The sequence below is a fragment of the Grus americana genome, chromosome 24 (assembly GCF_028858705.1).
Source record: "Grus americana isolate bGruAme1 chromosome 24, bGruAme1.mat, whole genome shotgun sequence".
Lineage (NCBI taxonomy): Eukaryota > Metazoa > Chordata > Aves > Gruiformes > Gruidae > Grus > Grus americana.
The window spans coordinates 2,220,551-2,241,347 of record NC_072875.1 but is presented as its reverse complement, the minus strand read 5'-3'; positions in this window follow the sequence as shown (position 1 = coordinate 2,241,347).

The window sequence follows — 20,797 nt, the reverse complement described above, 5'->3', positions numbered from 1 at the left end:
TTGTAATATCTCTGTAAATAAGATATAGTAAGATGAATAAAATGACATGGAAATAGGTCTGGCTAGAAATTAATGTAGGATCTGGATAACTAGATTATTACAATAGCCATATGCAGAGGCAGGCTCCCAAGTAGCAGTTACCTGCTGTTTCCTAAAAATGTTAAAACACAATCTGGTGAGCAATATAATCCCTTTTCTCTTTATGCATTTTGTGGAATATTCACATAGTTTCTGCTTCAGAATAGATAAAGACCACTGCCAAGGGGGGGGTTTCTTTTATTCTCTGGTTTTCCTATTTTGCTAACAAAGCATTTTTCTGTGGGATGGACTGTACTGGTAGAATGTGTTCCAGCTGTATATCAAGAAGAGTTTATGTCAAGCAGCTATAATACATGCTCTCAGCTGTTTTCTGAAATTGAAACAGGAGTCCCACCTTGATCCAAAGATTTCCATTCTAAACCTTGTATTCCTGGAAGAGGCTGATAACCAGTGTTATTAGTATTTAGCACATGGACTTGTATAACATTTTAACATGGCTCTTCAAGGTCTGTTCATAGCTATAAATTTAAATGAAGAGTGATCCTACCGATGCTTAAATGTATTCCAGCTTAGTGAAGGATTTTAGCCTATACCCTCAGCAGAAATAGGTTCTATGTATTTAACTGAATAAGAGAGTAGAAGCTTATCAGAGCAACATTTTGTTGATCTACATGAACCAGGTGTTACATGATGCTGTCAGAACAAAATATTATAAACATGTAAGATGGGGCCAGTCACTCTTCTGTCTTAGCATTGTAATGCACAGCTAGGGAACCCTTGTATGTTAATAGGATTACAGGCAAGGGAAAAAAACACTGCTTACAGAAGCACAAGAAACTTTCCAATCCTTTTTTAATCAGAAAATTGGAAACACTTACTCAAGAGATCTCAGGCACGCGTTATCTGTTCATTTTTTTTCCAATTTTAACCAAGCAAGTTCACTCAGTGATGGGAATCAACTCAGACTGGTATTACTTAAAAGATTCAAAGAATAATGTAAAGTCAGTAGGGTTTTTTGGTGCAAAAATAGTAACAAGCTACCGCTCAATTTTCTAACATATTTACAATAACAAAGCAGAAAGGTGCCGTTTGACTTACGAATTAACAGGTGGGGAGCTGAATCAAAATAGAAAGTAATATGCATATATACAAAAAAAGTTTTAAAGCATGTGGAAGTTGCCATAGGTGGTATTTGGCCTGTACTAAAACCTGGTGTGGGCCCTCAAAATAAGTGGAATGTGAATAATGTCTTAACTTTGTGCCAAAATTTTATTTTATGTTCAGTGTCAACCCAGGACAAAGTCATCTTCAATACTGAGTACCTTGTTAAAAAATTTTGTTTCTGAATCTAAATGCAGAACCTTATAGCTCAACTCATCTGAATTACTAGATGAAAAACTCTTCCACAATGTCATGGAGGAAAAGAGCTACTGAAAAAGGGCCTATGTCCTTCATATGTTTGCTAACTTGGACCATAAAACCCAGATGTCATTTCCTTGAGATTAAGTATTTGTTGGGAGAAATTTCCTGCAGCCCATCGTTCATCCCAATGACATTTTAAGCCACTCATTCCTAACACTGCAGACTTGAAGGTATCTTGTGGGAATATTTATATACCCACACCCTTGGAAAGGTGGTAATGCCATGTCTGTTCATCTCCTCTGCAGCAGGTTTTCCTTTCCCGCAAAACATCTACACTTAAAGACAAGAAACTAAAGCACTTTCCGTCCATGAATCAATCCTTCATAATGCTTTTCAAGAGAGAACCAAACTAGGTCATCACCTCCGGCTTTACAAAGAATAGACTAATGCCAAGAGCAAGGACAGTCTTTGCAATCTGTTTGTACAGCACCTGGCACAATGACAACCAGCCCGTAGTTGTGATGGAAGGTGTTTGTAGAAACTTCTGAAAACTATGAGAAGTCTGTTGCATCATACAGAACTCTGAGGCCTCTTGCTCACAGATCTGAATCTGGCAAATACAGTCCTCACTATTACTTCCACTCTGGAAAAAACACTGCTTTCCCGAGGACTTCAGATGGCGGGACATGCTGATGATGGTAAGGGTACTGATACATTTTTTAAAACACATTAGTGAGAAGATTTCGTTTATTCATTCCCGAAGAAGAACTTAAGACCCTTGCTATAGTCCCTGTTTTGTGATTCATTATTTGTCATTGAAGCTTTAGTTCTGCTTATTGAGTCTTCCTGTTCCTGCTTTTCCTCCCTGTGATTCACAGCTTGCTGAAGCCTGTGTGGCTCTCTGCACTCCCTGAACAGGTTTTAATTAAGAAGCTAGTGAATTCTGCCTGCACCGTATTTGGCACTTGCCTGCTTGCTCCCGCTACAGTCATGATACTATTTATCTTCCTGATTGAAGAGTAAACTAATTACAGTAGGTCTAACCAGCTTATTAAATTCACCTGAAATAAAAAGGAAAACAGAAAAAAAAGCCACTACCTCTGTGGTGAAAATCTCCAGTGAAAGCATGACTCCCCGCAGAGTCAAGAATGTATAATACCCATCACAAATATATGTGACACCAACAAATGTCGTCATGCAGCACTGTAATTAAATAGAGACTTGCACAAGCTACCCTGATGTTCTATGCTTATTTTGTTCTTTTTAACAGAAGCAGCAACAATGGTGTTTAGCTGTAAGGGGTCAGACTCTAGGGACTTATGGTTATGCTGTACATCATACAAAAACGTGACGGGAAAATATGGCCTTCAGATGAGATCTTGTGTTTTTTCTGACTTGCTTTTCAGATTAGTTGCCTTTTTTTCTTTTTCTCCCTTATCCCAGTCTATCCTTAAGAATTCTAGCTTTTGTCTAGACTGAAGCTAGGAGAATCAGACATGGGAAAGAAAGGGTGCAGAAAGACACAGACAGGAAAGAAAATGTTCTTAAATTTCTTCATCTCTCTTCTCTTCTAGACAGAAGCAGACTGGGGAGGATTTGGAGGAGGAAGGGATGAAAAACAGATAAGTACCTAGCCAAGAGCAGTCGTGCTGGTACTTCTGGCATCGCAACAGCTGCCTGTATTTACTTTTTGGCACTACTCATTCACATCTGGTCCACAGCAGTACAGGTTCAAGATGGGGACTGAAAGCCACTGTTCTCACTGGAACACTGTCTATCTGAGCTGTAAAAGCTGAGGGAAAGATATATGTGAGTCAAACCTAAGCACCAACCTGTATGAGTTTGGTTGGCAACAATAAACAGTTGCGTGGAATCCACAAACTCGCAATCTCTCTGCATGGAGAAAATAAATAGAAGCTGTAAGACCACTATGGCACTGCAGATGATTTGTATAAGTACAATATTTTTGATGCTCTGTTTTATGCAGAAGTTAATATGCCCCCAAAAAGTAATTATGGACTTCACTTGGCTAAGCACAGCTAATGTAAGAATTCACATCAGTGGGAGTATTTCAGCTGTCCACCTCTATCACTTGGTCTTGCACAAAAGGTTTTGGTGAAGACACCACACGGGCCTGGCAGTGCAGACTGTGTAGTAACTTATGCTAAGGTTAAGTAACTAGTCACATGGAGTGTTTTTTCCTTCTGTGTTCCATTTGACTTTTGTGCTAGAGAACTTCATTATTTTGTTTAGCAATATTTACATTTATGTTGCACTTACTGTTGCACTGCTTCCTCAAGCTACCCACTGAAAGGTTTGGTATTTGTGCAAGAGCTAATCCAACAGATGCGTGTGAACCTCAGCCAGGCTTAGTCAGGACAATAGCAGAACATCAGCTTAGGCTGCCACACAGTCGGGGTTTGTGGATAGTTCGCTCCAAGATTATTTTCTTTATACAGAAAAGAAGAAAAAGAAAAAAGAAAAAAATTATTCCTACTGCTAGCATAGAAAACTATCTATCTCCAAGAACTAACAAACTGAATTTTCAGTTTAAAGGCATTTGGGATCCTTTACATGAACCAAAGATCTTGCTCTATTCAGTTTTGAACCAACACAGAACAGAAAGATATTCCCTGCCCTGAAGTCTTCAACTTATGCAGTAACCAGAATCTTCAAAGCTACTAAGTTCAACTGATGCTTAATTCTCCTTGCTGTATGATCCACCTCAATGCCACCATGACTGACGGAAAATTAGGTGCTCAAATGACACACACTCACACGCCTAACACAACAGAATAAATATTGCAAGATGAAACAACACGACACACACCAGCTTGTTTTTAGCGTGTGTAGCCCCAGCCTGTCAGGATAAAAGGCCAGCTACTATGAGGTTCTCCCTTACAGCAAAATTTTATATCTGAGCCTATAGACTACAAAACAACCCCAGCAACCACTGCCAGCAAGCACTGTTCACTCCATTCAGAAGAAATAAAACAGAACTGATCTGTCCATCTCCCTGGGCATTTGAGTAAATCCTATAGTTTCAGTTCAGGCCTGACAGTTTAAGGAATATGCTTTCTTCTGCACATCTAGAAAAAAAGAAGGGGAAAAAAAGAGAGAGAAAAAAATAGTTGCACTTGTTAAATCAACTCACTCTCTTTAATCAAAGCTTCTTTTAATAATTTATACTGCTCCCCCAACTCGTGTCTTTCTGACGATACCAGACTGTCTGCTTCATAAATAGCTTTTGACTCATAAATAACAACTTTCTTCACCAAAGAAAGAGTGATGATAGTGGACTAAATATAATTAAGGTATAATGAATAATTAACAGACCTAGAAATGCGTTTAAAGAGACTTAAGAAACACAGCAAAACCCAGGCCCTTTAAATGAGGAACACTCTGCATTCCCAAGCTGCCATGCTGGGCCCATGAAAAAAAGTGGGATAATGGAAACAAGTAAGCACATTTAACCAAGCTTAGCATTGCTTCCCTGCTGCATGCAATCAACTGTATCCATAGCTTTGATGAGACTGTAAAGATTACATCACTTAAATCTCAGCTGCAGGATTTTTGTGCCAGACTTACCGAAGGGAAGCAAGCAAACAGCACAGATTTTGTGCTTGCTCTACACTAGAAGCCATCGGTCCTGTTTTTAACCAAGCCACTACAGAGATACTGACACACTGCTAGGGGAGTTTGTAACATGTAACAGGAATATGACATGTTGTACATCAGCAGCAAGTTTTATAAAAGTAAAGCAAAACAGAAGCCACAAATACACAGAAAGCTGATTAAAATAGGCTCTACAGGGTGATTGTGGAATTCAGCTGCTATCACTTCACTGGAGAGTCTCCTCAACATAGAATAGACGAGGTAGATCAGTCTCTCGGCCCACTGGCCTGTCTCAGACATGAGAGGTTCATCAGCTCTAACTGTAAGAAGCCCAAGAGGGCAGGGGTCTGCAAGTCTCCTGCCTAACCCAGAAGTCGGTGGTGAGAGGTAACTGTGAAACCATGACTCTTCAGCAACATGCTGGTTTCCTGCTCCAGCAAGGCCTGTGCCCACACCACAAGCCTTCTGCCCCCTCCCCTCCATCACTTCACGCACATCCATTTCGGCAGCGTCTTTCTTGGTTTAGCTTCTCCCCAGCATGCCCCGGCAGGGCTGCACTACCTGGCCCCGCTGGAATGGGTGCCTGTAGCCCCTTTTGGGCTAGTGTCACATGCCTGGGGCTGGGGACAGAGGCCGCATCACCTTTGCACCTGGAGCCTGTCCCACAGAGAGAGGTGGGACAGGGAATATCTTAAGGTACAACAGGTTCCTGACCAAGCGGCAAGTCATGCTGTGTTTCAAAATAAAGAGGCCTCAGGCTCTGAGTGAGCAGAGGACAGGGAGCTGTGTAAACCTGTACTTGTGATCTCAGTACCGCCAGAGGATCCAGATCCTTTTTCCTGGGGGACATATTGCATGTAACACAGACAGCAGCATCAGACTTAATCGAGGTATGGTCAGGGCCTGATTCCTCACCGGCAGACACCACCTTCTTGAACCTGGCACACACACAGGTGTCCTGTTCAACAGGAAATGCTGCACTGTTTCTTTCTGCTCATAAACAGAGCAGACTTCAGCATCACTGGAACAAAATCAGAAGCTGATATTGTAGGCTTTTAACAGCAACTGCTGCACGTGGGGGAAAAAAAATAAATCAGTAGAAGACAAGTGTCCTCACGGAGATCTCTGCTTCCTACCTGTATTCATCTGTGGTTTAACCACTGCATAAACCCCTTTCACTTGCGTGCAGACCAGCTATAAAGGGCTACAAATCTGACTTGGGAGAAAATCAGGTCATGACTTCAGGCTTTGTAACTGCATCAAGCATTTCATAATAACTATTGCTAATATTTATTTAATAATGCAGTCATGAAGCTGATTTTCTTTTCAGACCATGGGGGAAAAGCAAGAAAACCCCAAATTAACATTAGCAAGAAATCTAATCGTGTCTCCAAATAACAGCAGCAACACAGGAGCAAAAAGCAACAAAGAAAATCTCCGTGCAGATCTCATGAACATGAGCTCTGTCAAACCATGAGCTGGAAAATGTACAAAGCCACAGAGAAAAACCCAGGAGCTGAAAATATGATGGAATGAGACAGGTTATGAGTTGAGAGCTTGTCTGTGTGAAGAAATGGACAGTCGGTGCTGGTCTAAACAAATATGCCTGTACATCTCTTTCAGAATACCTCCCTCCCTTTGGGACAGCTTTAGTCAAAAATAAAAGTGACTTTCATCAGGCATAATTCTTCTAGTTTGCTAGAAAAAACTAGCAAGATTGCAAAGCAGCTGCTGTGATTCCTTTAAAGAGACTTGCAGTGTAATGGCATGAGAATGACTTTGCTCACAGCAGGGGACAGCCAATGCCTGGTCTGAAGCTGCCGTAAATATGGTGTCATGTGCTCTGGCTAGTAGATTAAAAACATACTTACACGCCCGTCTCTGGCCTGGATTAAATCCATTGCATGAGATGATTCAGTGACACATGGAGTTGATATTAAAGAGCTGAACTACCTCTTCTACCTCCCTATGGGCCATGGGCTGGGCTCACCAACAGGGAATAGTACAGATAATGGTACAGAATGAAAGGGTTTGACCCAAAACAAAACTGGTGAGTTTGGAAATGGGCTACAGAATCTAAATCTAATGAGTGGGCTGGCTAAAAGCAGAGACATCAGGAAAAAATGTTTATGCCTTTGTAGCGCTGTACACCCACTTTGCACTCTGTTTTGCTATGAATGACAGTACAGGTGCAGAACAACAGGGAATCGGCTTCTGCAATATATATGGAGGCTGGAGTCTAGATGCAAAAGTCACACCAAATTAACCTAGGGATGTCGATTTATGACTGAATTATTGTGGCTTGGCAATTTACTGTGCTATGGTAATTGAGTTTCTGCATGTTCTCAGCTGGTGGCAGATGTACAGTAAAATGCTCTAGGTTACATTCCTTCATTATGTTCACATTAACATGCCTGCCTTGCACTTGCTACGAGTTAGGATCATGCAAAGCGTGATTTACTGTGGCTCAGTTAATGCATGGTAACCTGTTTAGCCATGGAGATATGCCTGTGTCTGAGCCCACTATCAAAGGTCTATGTGGCAGTTCTCAGGGCATCTTGTAAGAAACAAGGTCTGATTGCCTTTTTGATAAACAAGCTCAGTAAATTACTTCAAAGATGAAACCGAAATCATTCAAGAAGATTACAGAGAGTGAAATACTAGGAACGGGAACGTGATTCAGACATATCAGTGAAAGGGAAAATGCTAGTAAATTCTACCTTCTTCTTAATTAAAAAAAAGAAAAGGGAAGTTTTCCATGAAGCAGACTAATTTTGAGACGCTCTTCTTTGCCCAGCCAGTCTGACAAAGAAAGGCTGTCTGAATAAAGAAAGGTACTTGGAAATAGATGCTTAAAACCAAAAGCCTGTCACTCTGCAGTAACAATCACCGCACTTCCACAGAAGCGTCCCCCTGCCCCCCCGCCCCCATGTACAGGGGGTTCATCCTGGCATGTCCTCGTGCTAGAGATGAGAGCAGAGGCTTTAGGAAGTATATTTACTGCCTGCAAGAGGAGGAGCTGACTGTCTGTATGTGTGTTATGTGCACAAGCATGCTGGACAGGTTAATTCATAAGCGGAGAGAGATTTTTGCAATAGGATTTGTCCTTTAGCTATCTTTTCACCCTAACTACTTGTTCCCCAAAAATCTGAAATCCATGCTTATGTTTTAGGCATAGTAAAGTGGATTTGATATTTTCACCTCTGTCTACAAACACAGTTAGGCCAAACCACGTCCCAGACAGGATACAGCCCTGTGTTTGTACAGCACCTGGGGTAATGGAGTCTGTGCTGCAACATGGCGAGCAACAGTACAAAGGCTTGTCCTTGTTTCTTTCAGGAACTGTGTAGAAAAAATTTTAGGTTTTCTCCCCTTTTTGTTTAGCTTTTAGAAGACTAATAGTGGAAGAAACTGACAGCCTTGGTCTAAGCAAAACCAAGCAAAACCCAGTCCTTCTGGTTATTTAGACCTTTAGGGGAAATCCCTCCTCTTTTGATCATTCCTTGAAGCAGAAAGTCTTCAAGTAAACTCCGATAGGGAAGTTTTCACCTGGAAAAGCAGCGTTGCAGTGACAGAGCCCATCAGAGCCCTGGTCTGTCTGGACTCCAGACCTCTGTCTGCACTCCAGACCTCTGTCTGCAGACAGAAACCTCTGCTGTCTGGCTGGCAGATGAGAAAAGAGAAAAATCACTCAGGAAAAGAAAGGGAGCTGCGAGACCTAAATGAAGGGATGGAGAACTCATCCCCTACTGACAGCGTAAGAGCTCAGCCCAGAGTATCCCATCAGGAGACCTGAGAGCACAGCCTGAATGCTTACAGAAAGGGTTGGCACATATCAAGAAAAGAAAGGCAGAATGAATGCACGAATGAGCCCCACCTGAGGGACAGGTGGGCAGCACCAGGATGAATTTTAGACGTGACTGATGATTAGTGAACACAAAGCACGCGTGACTTCTGCTATCAGAAACAGGAGAATCCATTCTCCTCTTCACAGTGTGCAGAAAACACACAGACAGCCTCCTAGGCAAATAGTCTGAAACTACCTGTAACCTCATCTAATCCACTTGCCTGACTCCCCTATATGCTCCATACTTTATACAGGTCACCTGGCACCTTGCAGACACCCCTGTTCCTGACCTCATTCACTAATTCCCTCCAAAAGCTGCCTTAATGCAGTGTGGCACCCTTTCCCACACACTGTTTTAAACCTTTTCATCTCTGCAGAAAACCAAAGATGTGGATATTTCAACATAAAAAATGTGAAGGGGAGATGAGCTGAAATACATGTAATAAACCCCACTCATTTGGGAGTCATTTCCATTCTCAGGTCTTCTGTCAGCTTTAGGACCGAAAAATCCACAGTAAAATTTGAATAAAGCCAAAGCTATCTAAAGAAGAAAATTTCTTCCTGAAATCAGAGTGCAGCTCCATTTCCTAAGGAACTAATTCTTGCTATTTAGCCCATGCTGCTCATGCTGATACATCTGGAGCACAGTTCACTTGACATCAAGGTTCAAGCAGCAAACCTGGCAATCTTAAGCATCTGTTTTATTTGCTTGGTTTAAGGTTGTATTTTCTTCCAGCCTAGATCAATACTGCATAAAAGAAGCAATTTATCACTTGGGCTTAGCTGCCATGGCCCATGCAACCCAATTGGAGATGAAGGAATCCATTATTGTGATTACCCTGGTCCATGCTGATGGGCTGCAGGAGTCAACATGTCAGCACGTGCATCCACTGACAGGACAGGCTCAGAGCAGGATTGTGGAAACCGGCGCCCGTAGTAATGTATCATAGCAAGCATCAGTCACTCTGTCATCTCCTGGTGCTCAGAGCAAGTATGTGGCAGCTAAATGCCAGCAATGAAAGTGGCACTGCAGCAGGAGTGTCGAGGACTCAGTTAATCTTGGCCATTGACAGTTCAAGTCTCACCACTGTGATCATCCTCCAAACATAAGAGAGGGGGTTGGACATCAAGCAAGAGCACAGTTCAAAGGGGCCAGAAGAGTTTCTCCGTGCTGTGTGGTTCATTGGAGTGTTCTACTGTAGAGGTATAAGTGGTGGTGTTAGTTACTGTCTGTCCATATCACAGTCTCACAGTGTTCCTATCTCCAGACTGTCAGTCTCTCCTGTGGGAGCTGAGACCAACCTTATCCACATGCACCAAAGCTCATCGATGTCTTCAAAACCAATGGCTTTTGGAAAGATTTGAGTTGTGACTAAGTCTATTTATCAGTGACTAATTATGCATTATGTATACTGTTACTGCTCTGGTGTGAACATAATCACCGTAATGATTGTCCAGGAACTTGATGGTGACTTGCAAACATTTGTAGAGCTGTTGACACACGTGAAATAAGTGCCTGTAACTTTAGCTGTGATTGGCCTTCCTCCTGCCCCAAACCAGGGCCATCTTAATAAGGAGCTATTCCAGAGGAAAAGGCAACTTAAATTCCTGCTCTTTGCTTTTAATGCAGTCTTTCTGTGTCAGGGTAGAAATTGTTCAAAAAATAGCATTATGTGCTACAAAGGCAGAAAGAAAGGACATGCAGCCATCACCTCAGCTTCCACAGACCTCAAGGGTGCCTGAAGATAAACTTGACTGTACTACAGCCCCTCCTCTGGCCAGACAGAAATGAGGGATGCAAAAGAGAGGATGCCTGAGAAATTTATCCAACAGACTCTGCTTGACTTGGGCATCAGTGTCTTTGAAAATGTTTTAAAAGTCTAACTGAAACCTTCAGATTTAATACAGAAAATCTGGGTGGCTTGCTGTTGAATGAGCTGATCTTACAGCCCCGTCTAACTTTAAAATCCTGGAAACCAGCACACTCAGCTTCCTCATCCAATTCCCTCTTCCCTTGAATAATGGCATTCTATAAACCAACCTCACTTCAAATTGGTGCTCAGATTCATGTTTGCGTTCCCATTGCTGTTGAACAGCAAGTCTGTGGTCTTTCTGTAGAAGGGATGCTGGTTGAGCCAGCTGAACCACAGAGGACGCAATGCATTTTCCACCTGAATACCACTGTATATCTGGATACTGCGCACAAGCTAAGGGGTCACATGCAACCTTCATTTGGCAAACTGATCTTGCTAGGTAAAAAGGCCAAATAGAGCTGTACTAAGCTGGGGAGGGAATGTCAACTTCTGCTTGCATGCACAGCCATTCACTTCTACATTAATAAAAGCTCCTCCGCTCACATGCAAAGGCTAAAGTGTGTTTCCTCTGTTGCTACTGCATGGATATGTTTATCCAGTTAGGCTTCTGAAATGCCCTTTTGACGCAATCCTTCAGCAAAGTCTTGACATCCTGAACACCTTGTTAACATAAAAATGACCTTGAAAGCACCTCTTTTCCAAGAACCTCACCAGATCCTGGATGAGTTCCACCTTTTCTCTATTTTCATCTGCTTGTTTATCTGATGGTGGTTGTTGCTGGGTTTCTCCCTGTTACTTTTTACAAAATGTCTAGTGGGTTCACGTCCTGTGACATTTTCCTGCATTCACTGGAGTCCCTAGGGATGAGCCATAAACAGAACACAACCGTGTTCAGTCAAAAGGAGCAACATATTGGCCAGCAAATAGGCCTACTCAGCTCCCCTGGGAGAAATCATGCTGGGCATTAGACAACAAGTATTTCTTCAAAATAAAGGCAGGTTGGTCTCAGCAAAACCTTTTGGCAGACTACAGTCTTTTCCAAAAAGACAATTAATTCCCTGAACTCCTTATAAGGATTTTTTTTTTTCCTGCTTGGAGCAGACAGAAGTTTGTCCAAAGAATAGCAATAAAATCTTCATGGTGGTAAGAAAAACACTCCTCTGCTTTACTAAGAAATGAGCTTGTGCTGAAGAACAGTAGTGTGCCATGGAATGAGTCCAGATATGCCCCAAACTTAAATTCTGTCAAAGCTAAATTCTACCAGTATCCACGTTTCTCTTTTTCTAAAGTAATGGCACTGTACCACAGGATTAACAGCAGCAAAGGCTCATTTTATCCTTTATTGCAGCTAATTACTGTACCTTGTTATTGTTGACCCTGGCGTAATCTTCCTCTCTATAACTGCTCCAGACAGAGATGGAATTTTTAATGTGATATTTTCTAACTAGTAAGATTGTACTTCTGAATTAAAAAAAGAAAACCACACCAAAACTAAACATTTAGCACGTATCTCTAGGATGGAGAATTCAGTCATATTCTGTGAGGGTTGGCTGAGTTTTCTGTCCATTGGATGCTTTTGATCTTTTATCTTCTTGATTTTTTGTTTTTCAAGCCAGATTTGTTTTTTTAAAACAGAAATGAAGCACTTATGAAATAAAAGATAGTTCATTATAGCTGCATGTTAGTTATGTGATTCACAAATTGAATTTGTTAACTGAATTATACTCATGCATCTCAGTATATCATAAATGGGTATTTGTATGCTAGAGAGCAAAAAAGCTTGAGGATATTTTTTCCAGGAGTTCACACATGTCCCCCTTAATAAGTGGCATTAGACAGAAGAGAGTTGTAATAAAAATCAGAGTTAAGCTCTTCACTCTGATCCCTTGTAGAAACTGGTTAACTTAAGCTAAGCATAAATACAGATTAATTCATTAAATGGTTGCACATTTGCAGGCTTGGGACCCAAAACTCCGGTCTGGTAACCCATGTCCATAAATTCCAACTCCATTGGGTAAATCTGAGAGACTCGCTTAAAGAAATGACTGCATGACTGCATTGTGTCCTCGCAAAAGCAGAGCAATTTGTTAAATGCAGCAGCTATTAGTGACTCATAAAAGCATCAGCAGTCTTTCCTGCTAACCAAACAGAACACAGCTTTTCAACATGGATACAATGAGCAACTGCTTCTCTACATCATTATGTGATTAATTTTATTCTTGTAGGATTTTATTCTATTTGTAAATCACCTATGCAAGAGAGTTTGGCCCACGATCTAGGGCTTGGTAACATAAAAGTGATAATGTTTTCTATACTTCTAGTTGGGACTGACTTATTTTTAGGTGCAATTGTTTACACCCTTCTTTAGACTACAGCAAAGAAGATACAGATTAAACTCTAGGTCACTTTTTTAAAAAAAGCAACGAACCCAAACCTATAACAATAGTGCAGTGGAATGAATTGCCCTGTGATTCTGTAACTGATAGTTTTTAAGGACAAGTTGGACAAGTGTGTTTTGGGAATGGTTTTATGTGAAGGACACAATACCATCCTTAGGGTTCCTTCCAGCTATATTCAAAACACTGCTTTTATCACCAAACGTTGCCAGAAAAAGAGCTATTTACTTTGAGTAAAGTCATCATCCTTGATTGCATCTGGTTTTGAGTCAGCTAACCTCTTAGGCTAGCAGTATTCTAAAGAGGAGAGAATTATTATGGATTGAGTCCATAAGAAAAGGTTTGTACAGATGGCTAAGTCTGCTTCTTTCATTATTTCATACTGCTTACTCTGAAAGCAGAACAAGACACAGGTCCAACCTGAGGGACATGAGTCCTCTTTCTTCAAAATCCTAATACCAAGTCAGATGTGTTTTGTTTGGGGTTTGTTTGGGGTTTTTTTGTCTGTTCGGGGTTTTGTTGGTTTCCCCCCTGCCCTTTTCTTTTCCTTTCCTCTGCTTCCACAAGTGTGTTTTAGCCAGAATTTGGCATAAAGAACAAGCAGGGTTTGCTCGCCCAGGAGAGGCTGCAACACAGACATGACAGAAAGCATTTGCAAGGTTTTGCTGAACAAAGTGGAAGATCTGCAGTACTCTGCATGGAAGCAGTGGTTCAATTCCATCAGCCTTTTGGATTCAGGTCAAGAGAGGCAATCTCTTTCTCTCAGTTTGATACTCCCAGCTACTCCAGCCATTAAGTCCAGTTCTCTCATCAGTCTTCCCAGGTCTCACCCTGGCCTTCATTTTTACTGAACCAGATGGCAGCTGCATCCTCTTACCATGCATCCTACCAAGGGTTAACAGTGACCAGGTTGGTGATCACCTCTGACTTCTTACTGATCAGGTTTATTGACAAAAGCAGTAGTCTTACTGTAGAAAGAGCACAGATGCTTCTCTGGCTTCATTCACATGAGGCAACTCTTGTAGTAGGCAGGCTTTCTCATGGTATTTCTAATGGGAGCATTCCTCTGATGTTTCAGCATTTTGGGGATTTTTAGCCCAGCTCAAGTCAGAAGCGTAAAAGAAGTTGTTTCCTTTAGATGAGGCAGGCTAGGCCTGGGGGCTTCTCTTGCACAGGGTTCTTGCCCTGCATACAGCAAATGTCCCAAGCACAGCTCCATCAGCTACTGACCACTGCAAACACAAGGCAGTTTCTACTGGGGAGCAGCTTTATGGTTCTGAAACCCTGAGGTAGCATATGTTGCTAATTATAGTAGGGATATAAATCTCTCTTCCTGGGCTTTGTCCGGGTACAAAAGACTGAATTGCCAAAGTAAGAGTCTGAACCATGATATCTCCATGCCAGACTACCTCCATGCTGTTGAACTCAGGCCTCTGTGGGGCTATAAGAATGCAAAGTATTGTCGAGCTTTAAAAACAGGCATTGCTGGAGTGTGGTTTGATTTTTGGTTTGAGTTTGGTTTGGGGCTTTTTTTTTGGGGGGGGGGCGGTGTCCCCAAAAAAATAAGAGAAAGAGGGCTTATAACTAGGCCAGTAGCAAATTGCAGAAGAGAAGGGTTTCATGCTGTGCTCCAAGCCAGAATAAAGGAAAGTAGCAGCTGATGAAAGGATCAAAAGATATTAAATTTGCTGGGGATGAAATGCTTGGTAGGAGAAAACAGCAAGTGCTCCTTGATACCCAGTCAAGATCTTTTTTTCCATTATTCTAATGGAAGTTAGCTCACACCTGCATGCAATGATAGAGCTGGGTGGAGAGCTGCTTTTTGAAATGATACACAATTTTATTTCAAAGGAAGAGGATGAAAATACTCCCTGAAGCTGGGGAGTAGCACAGCTAAGTGCTGGATAGTCTGGAAAGAGAGCAGCCAGAGCAGGATTAATTATGTCAGGCCATGAAAAGCCTGTGAAGGGAGTAAGGCATGTTTTACACTGATGTCTGATACAGTACAGATCCTACAACCACCTCCTTGTAATAAAAAGAAACACATAGAATTCACTATTTCTTCTTACATTAAAATCACCCCCTCCTACATTCACATTGTTGCTGTCAGAAACATCTTGATTCTCCAAACCTAAGAGGCCGTGGAAAAAACCAAGTATTTCTGCTAAAATAGACTTTTTTCCAAGCTGCATTTATTCAGATCTATTTTCCTCCAAAATATAGGATTGTTTAAATTTAATTGCATATCTACATAATTCCAGTACTGCCAAGCAAACTCCAGAGTTCCCACTGCTGAGAGAAGGCCACTTAGAGAAGCAAACACTGGAAACACACCCAGAAGAAAGTAGTGACTTCAAAAGGTTTCTGTACAGAAAATCCACTGCTTTAGAAAACTTTAAGAAAAATGGTAGAACTGCCTAGAGAGTTGAATGCTGTTTAATGCGAAGCTGTCCAGGTAGAAGCACAAGGCATCACCACACACACACACAGAGTCTTTGAAGATCCATTCATGTGATAAAGTATGCCAAGCAATTTGGAGACAGCAGGGAATGAAAAGTTCAAGTTTCAGACAAATTTGGGTCAGCTGAAAAATCTGAGGTCTTACACCAGGGTGGAGACAGGACAAAAATTAAGGAGTCTGAATTTTAATGAAGGTAATTTTTAAAAACAAGGAGAGAGCAACAGACACAATAAAGAAGAAAAGCAGTGTGTGTTTACAAGCAGACATGTAGGATACCAAGCAGGAGGTGCAATTCAAATGATGTGCTATGACCGTATGAGCTTATGACCAGATTCATACCAATAGAAGAGATCATCCTGCCAGTGAAATGTGACCAGGCATGCAGGTAATACCAGGGATGGAGTCGTGCTGAGAAAGAACTAGAACTCTTTGCTTCCTTCCCAGAGCGTGACATCCACTTGCCTACATTGAATTAGTGCAGATATCTGTTAAGGAGGGAAAGATTTTTCTTTCCCTCACACTCTCCCATTCTGGACCATCCTCTGACCAGGCTATGCCATAAAATGGAATGATCTGAAGGGCAAGAAACACTGAAATATTTTAATTCTTCTGTCTTTTGTTATGAAAGACTTTGCAAATGAAACACAAGATGACAATGGGATGTTGGGAAAGCAGTTTCCCAGGGCTGGAAGTGGATTAAAAAGTTCGGAAACTCTGAAATCCTCGAGATTTCAGTCTAGCCATTGCAACTGTGAGGCTTGATTCTGGCTCTGAACTTCCCAGGGCTGCATTGAATACCAAGTTATGCACTTTCAGGCTAAAAGAAAGGAGCAACTGATTGATACAGTAGACACACTTCACTTGGGCTACTGATCCTGTCATCTTTTTGAGGGGAGAAGCCCTAATTCCTACCTGACCTTCTGTGGTTTCTAACCAATCAATAACCTTTGTGTCATTGCTGTTGCATGGCTCTCCATCTCCTACCTCCACTGAGATGGCAGACTGAAGGACTAACTCACCAGCCCACAAACATTGGTGTGCCACCCCCAGGCTTATCTCTAGCGAGCCTGCTTTTAAACTAGATTTGAAGGGGGGAAGGGGATAAAGCTCTTTCGATGAACTCCACTAACTCCTGTGCACAAATCCTTTTCCCTCTTCGAGACTGTTTGCTGCAGTGAGATCTATTAGGATTTTTTCTCCCCCAGAAACACTGTTTCTCTGTATTCAAGATTGTCCTTTTTCTTTTAATGCTATTTCCCACAGAGCCATTTTGATCAGTGAATTAGGAAGGATAAATTGCAGAACTGCTGGAGAATCATAAATCTTGTACTTGCAAGTGATGGCGCTCCTTAGTTTGGAGAACAATCTCTCACACATATTTTTTTTCCCAGTTTTCGAGAGGGGATGAGATAATAGCAATGGCTTTCCAATCCTTTTCTTTAATCCTATTCCTAGGAGGACTTGTCTCTTGGCGCATGCTAGTCATAAATGAAAATTAACCCTCCTCAAGCCAGATACTTTGTACAGCTCTCTTCCGCAAGAAATTAAAATATTACAAGGATGCAGAACCAGTGAGAGACAAGCCTGTACTTGTGATCCCCCTCATAAATGATATGCCACTTCCTTTTTCCCAGCATAAGCCTTATGACCAATACTGCTGTCCCACAAGATTCATAGCTGCCCTACAGCACTTGTGTCAAAAAGACTTGAGAGGCCAGTTCTGGCCAGCCAGAAGAAATTCCAGTTGTGATATTTACTTTCATTTCAGATCAGAAGAATGCTAGAGCACTGTCAATTTACACTGAGCATTATTTTGAATTCAGTATTGATATAAAGATACGTTATGTTTGTTCAATGCAAAACATAAAAGCAAACAGAAAGATTTCATTTCAAAACATTTTACTGCAAAGAGTTTCCCACAGAAGACCTAAACTTTTACTGAAATGTCCACAAAGCACTTTGATCATGACAAAACCATCTCTCCTGCAAACAAATTTTTCATCAGAAATTTTATTGCTCCATGCTACACATGACAAATCCCCACTTGCTCACTCAGTTAGGTTGTAAATTTCTCAAGTGAAAAATAGTTTATAGTCAGATAAAGCACTAAGAAAGCAGACAGCACTTAAGAAATCAATAACAGCCCTAGGTTTCACCCCTCTGGTAAGAATGTGAGATGTGGTAAGACCATTTCTTGGTTCTGCTGATATATTTACTCTTTACTGAATTTATTTGTGTGGTGTTTGTCAAGAACCGTATGTGTTAGGAGTCACACCCTGGCCATTTCCCCATTGATCTCTTGGGCAGAAGCAATGGAAATTGAATGCAGACAGCTGGTTTGGTATGCCCAAATTACATGGCAGTGAATTTACAAAGCATGGGGTGACTTCAGAAAGAGCTCACAGGAGTCAAATTAGTGGTGCCTTCAACCCAATACAAAGGGCAGTAGTAAAGCAACGTGGAAAAAATCCCAAGTATCATACTGGTTGTGTTTGGTTTTTTTTAAAAAAGCTAGTAAAAGTTGCTGTGATTTAGTCTCCTAATCAGATCCCTATAGAAATATCTTAAGAGCGTCCCACTTCCCATATGTCAGCAGCAAGGATTTCATTAACTAAAGGCATCTGAAATCACCCAGGAAAGTCACCTCTACAACTGATTCTCCATCATCTTCTACCACACATTGTGCCGAGTAAGTGAAAACCACCATGAAATCAAACCAGTAATGAATTACACATGTGTGCCTAACTCTGCAAGAGGCTAGATGACAAAGATTCGGTCTGTCCAGCTTTATTTTGGTTTTCAGTTTCAAATAGTGCAAATCACAGAAACTGCAGCTTTCAGCTATGTTAAAACCTTTTTTATACCACGCACAGAATGAACATAAGCTGAACATTGCTCCTTTACACTGTAAGATGTTTCATTTCCAGAATGATTTGAGCAACAAAGAATGAGAAGAATTTGAAAAGAAATTGATTTGAAACCGTCCTCGTGGCTCACACCGGCTGGAACTGCTACATGACACAGAGGTGCTCAGGGTAGCACTCCTGAGTCATCCCATCAGGAGGCAAGGAGTAAACACTCTGTAGAATTCCCTGACATGAAATGCCCGTTACAGAAGGGAGCTGCTCAGAGTTATGTTCCACAGCCAAATACAAGCGAAGTATTTAGGAAATTCTCTATTCATTTGCCCATGGATTTTGCATACAGGCTTACTGGGTAAGCCAGGGCTGTTCAGCAGTAGACAGAGAGCATCTCCCTTCCCTTTTCCAGATTTCACCCAAACTGGAGGGTTGTAGCACTACATTGTTCTGCCAGCTAGAGCCGTGGATCCAAATGCTTTTAAGTCCTAGGCTACTTGACAATTGTCCTCCAAATCAACTGTAAGTGGTAGGGAAAAGCAACAGCTCAGACATAAAACATTCACCCATCCCATCCACCCCATACCAAAATCAAACTGAAACTCTAATGAACTAGCCTCACGTCTCAGAGCAAGAGGCAGATGTTGCTTGTGAGTCAAGTCTGTTATGAAAAATAATGACATGGTGGGAAGCAGTGCCATTTGGCATCATTGACAGATGCAAGCACTGTTTGCCAATGGCACTTTTCAGATGCAGAAGAGAAACTTCTGATCCAAGGTCACAGGTCCAAAGAGAGCCAGGGTAAGTTTAACCTACACAGGGCTGATGCAAAATAAAACCTGGCACTTACTTTCTACTTTCCATCTACAGATCTCAGTGCCTTTTACAAATATTCATAGACCAGTGACCTGCTCAACCCTATCACAGAAATCACCTTTTTTCCAGATATTGGGAAAGCCTCATATACTTCCCTCTCCTCCCATATGCAGTAGAAGAAATAAGACTGCAGAGAATTGGACACGCAACAAGGAGATTAATGCGAAGTTTTATTTTACTTTTACATGTAAACTTATGAGTGCTGAGAATCCACTGCTGAAGATGTTGTGCAAATGCCCCAAACATGGGCAAGCAAGGACCCTCAGCATGTACGGCTGCCTTTCATCCCAAGTTTGGGGTACTGTAGGCAATGCTCAGAGCTATCCCTGCAGTTCAAGCCTACAGGCATTCCTTTCAGTCCCCTCAAGACTCAGAGAGACATTGCTAATGCAAGAAGAAACTTTTTGTGCTGGAGAAGCACTTACACTTGCCTTCCTGAACAAGGTCAGCAGCAAAGCGAGGAACACTACTCTGTTCACCCAAGCAACTTTGGATACCTTAAAGACATGATTTTCATGAGGCCTAAGGGTCAAGAATTTGATCTTTTGTAGAGGCTAAACAGTGCACTCAATAAATGAGCTGTTTAGAAGATTTATGTCCTGTTACTACTCCCTTCAAAAGACACTGCTGACATGTGCTGCCTTGGCTGTCAGCGTTGGCAGTTCCTGGTTAAGAACATGATATAATTATCTGTATATTTATTGGCAGGGACAAAAGACCAAAATGTATTTGAACAAGGGAAAAAAGGGGAGGATGGAGATCTACAATTTATTTTAGAAATAACAAGCTGCAAGTTGCACAGTCACAAAGTGGAGGCTGGAATGCAGTTTTCCAGAGTTTGTAAAGACTCATTTAATTTCTATAGAAACTGAGCAGCAAACAGGTAATTTTTTTCTGCAAATTGCTTCTATCACCTCTGTAATGCTCTGCAAGAAGAATGTATTTCCCTTGTGTTGTCTTAATCCCCTGTTATTTTCCTTATAAATTTAATTAAGCTCTTCTAGAGAATATTCTATGACATAAGAGCTGAGTTTTGGTTTTCTGTCAGAGCGATGACAGAAATGAGCTGCTGAATTATGTGGCAATTGGATTTCTTTTTTCTGTGTAAACATTTCAAGCGATATTAAGCAGTGGAGACATTCACTTTCCCCAGCTGAATCAATACAGCTAACCTTGAGAGAAAGAGCTGTACAGAAAAGATCTGCATGGCTGAGGTATGCCTTCCAGCCAGTCCTTTCCTCCTTTGGCCGATTCCCGCAGCTGCCATTTTGCAGAACACCTCCAAAGCAGATCACCTCTGTGCAAATCAGATAAATGCAAGCAGCTCTAGGACCAAAGCTTCAAATGCAGCAATCTGCAGAGCAGAAATGAATCCAGAAGAATATCCTACTCCGTTGTGAAATTGGCATTCAAGGATCCTCCCTAGATGAGAGCACAGCTGAACACCACATCCTTGTGATAGCTGTTGCTTTCTCTTCTGGCCTTATTGCAAGATATTATTATTCTAGGGAGGACTCTGAGTGTCCTCT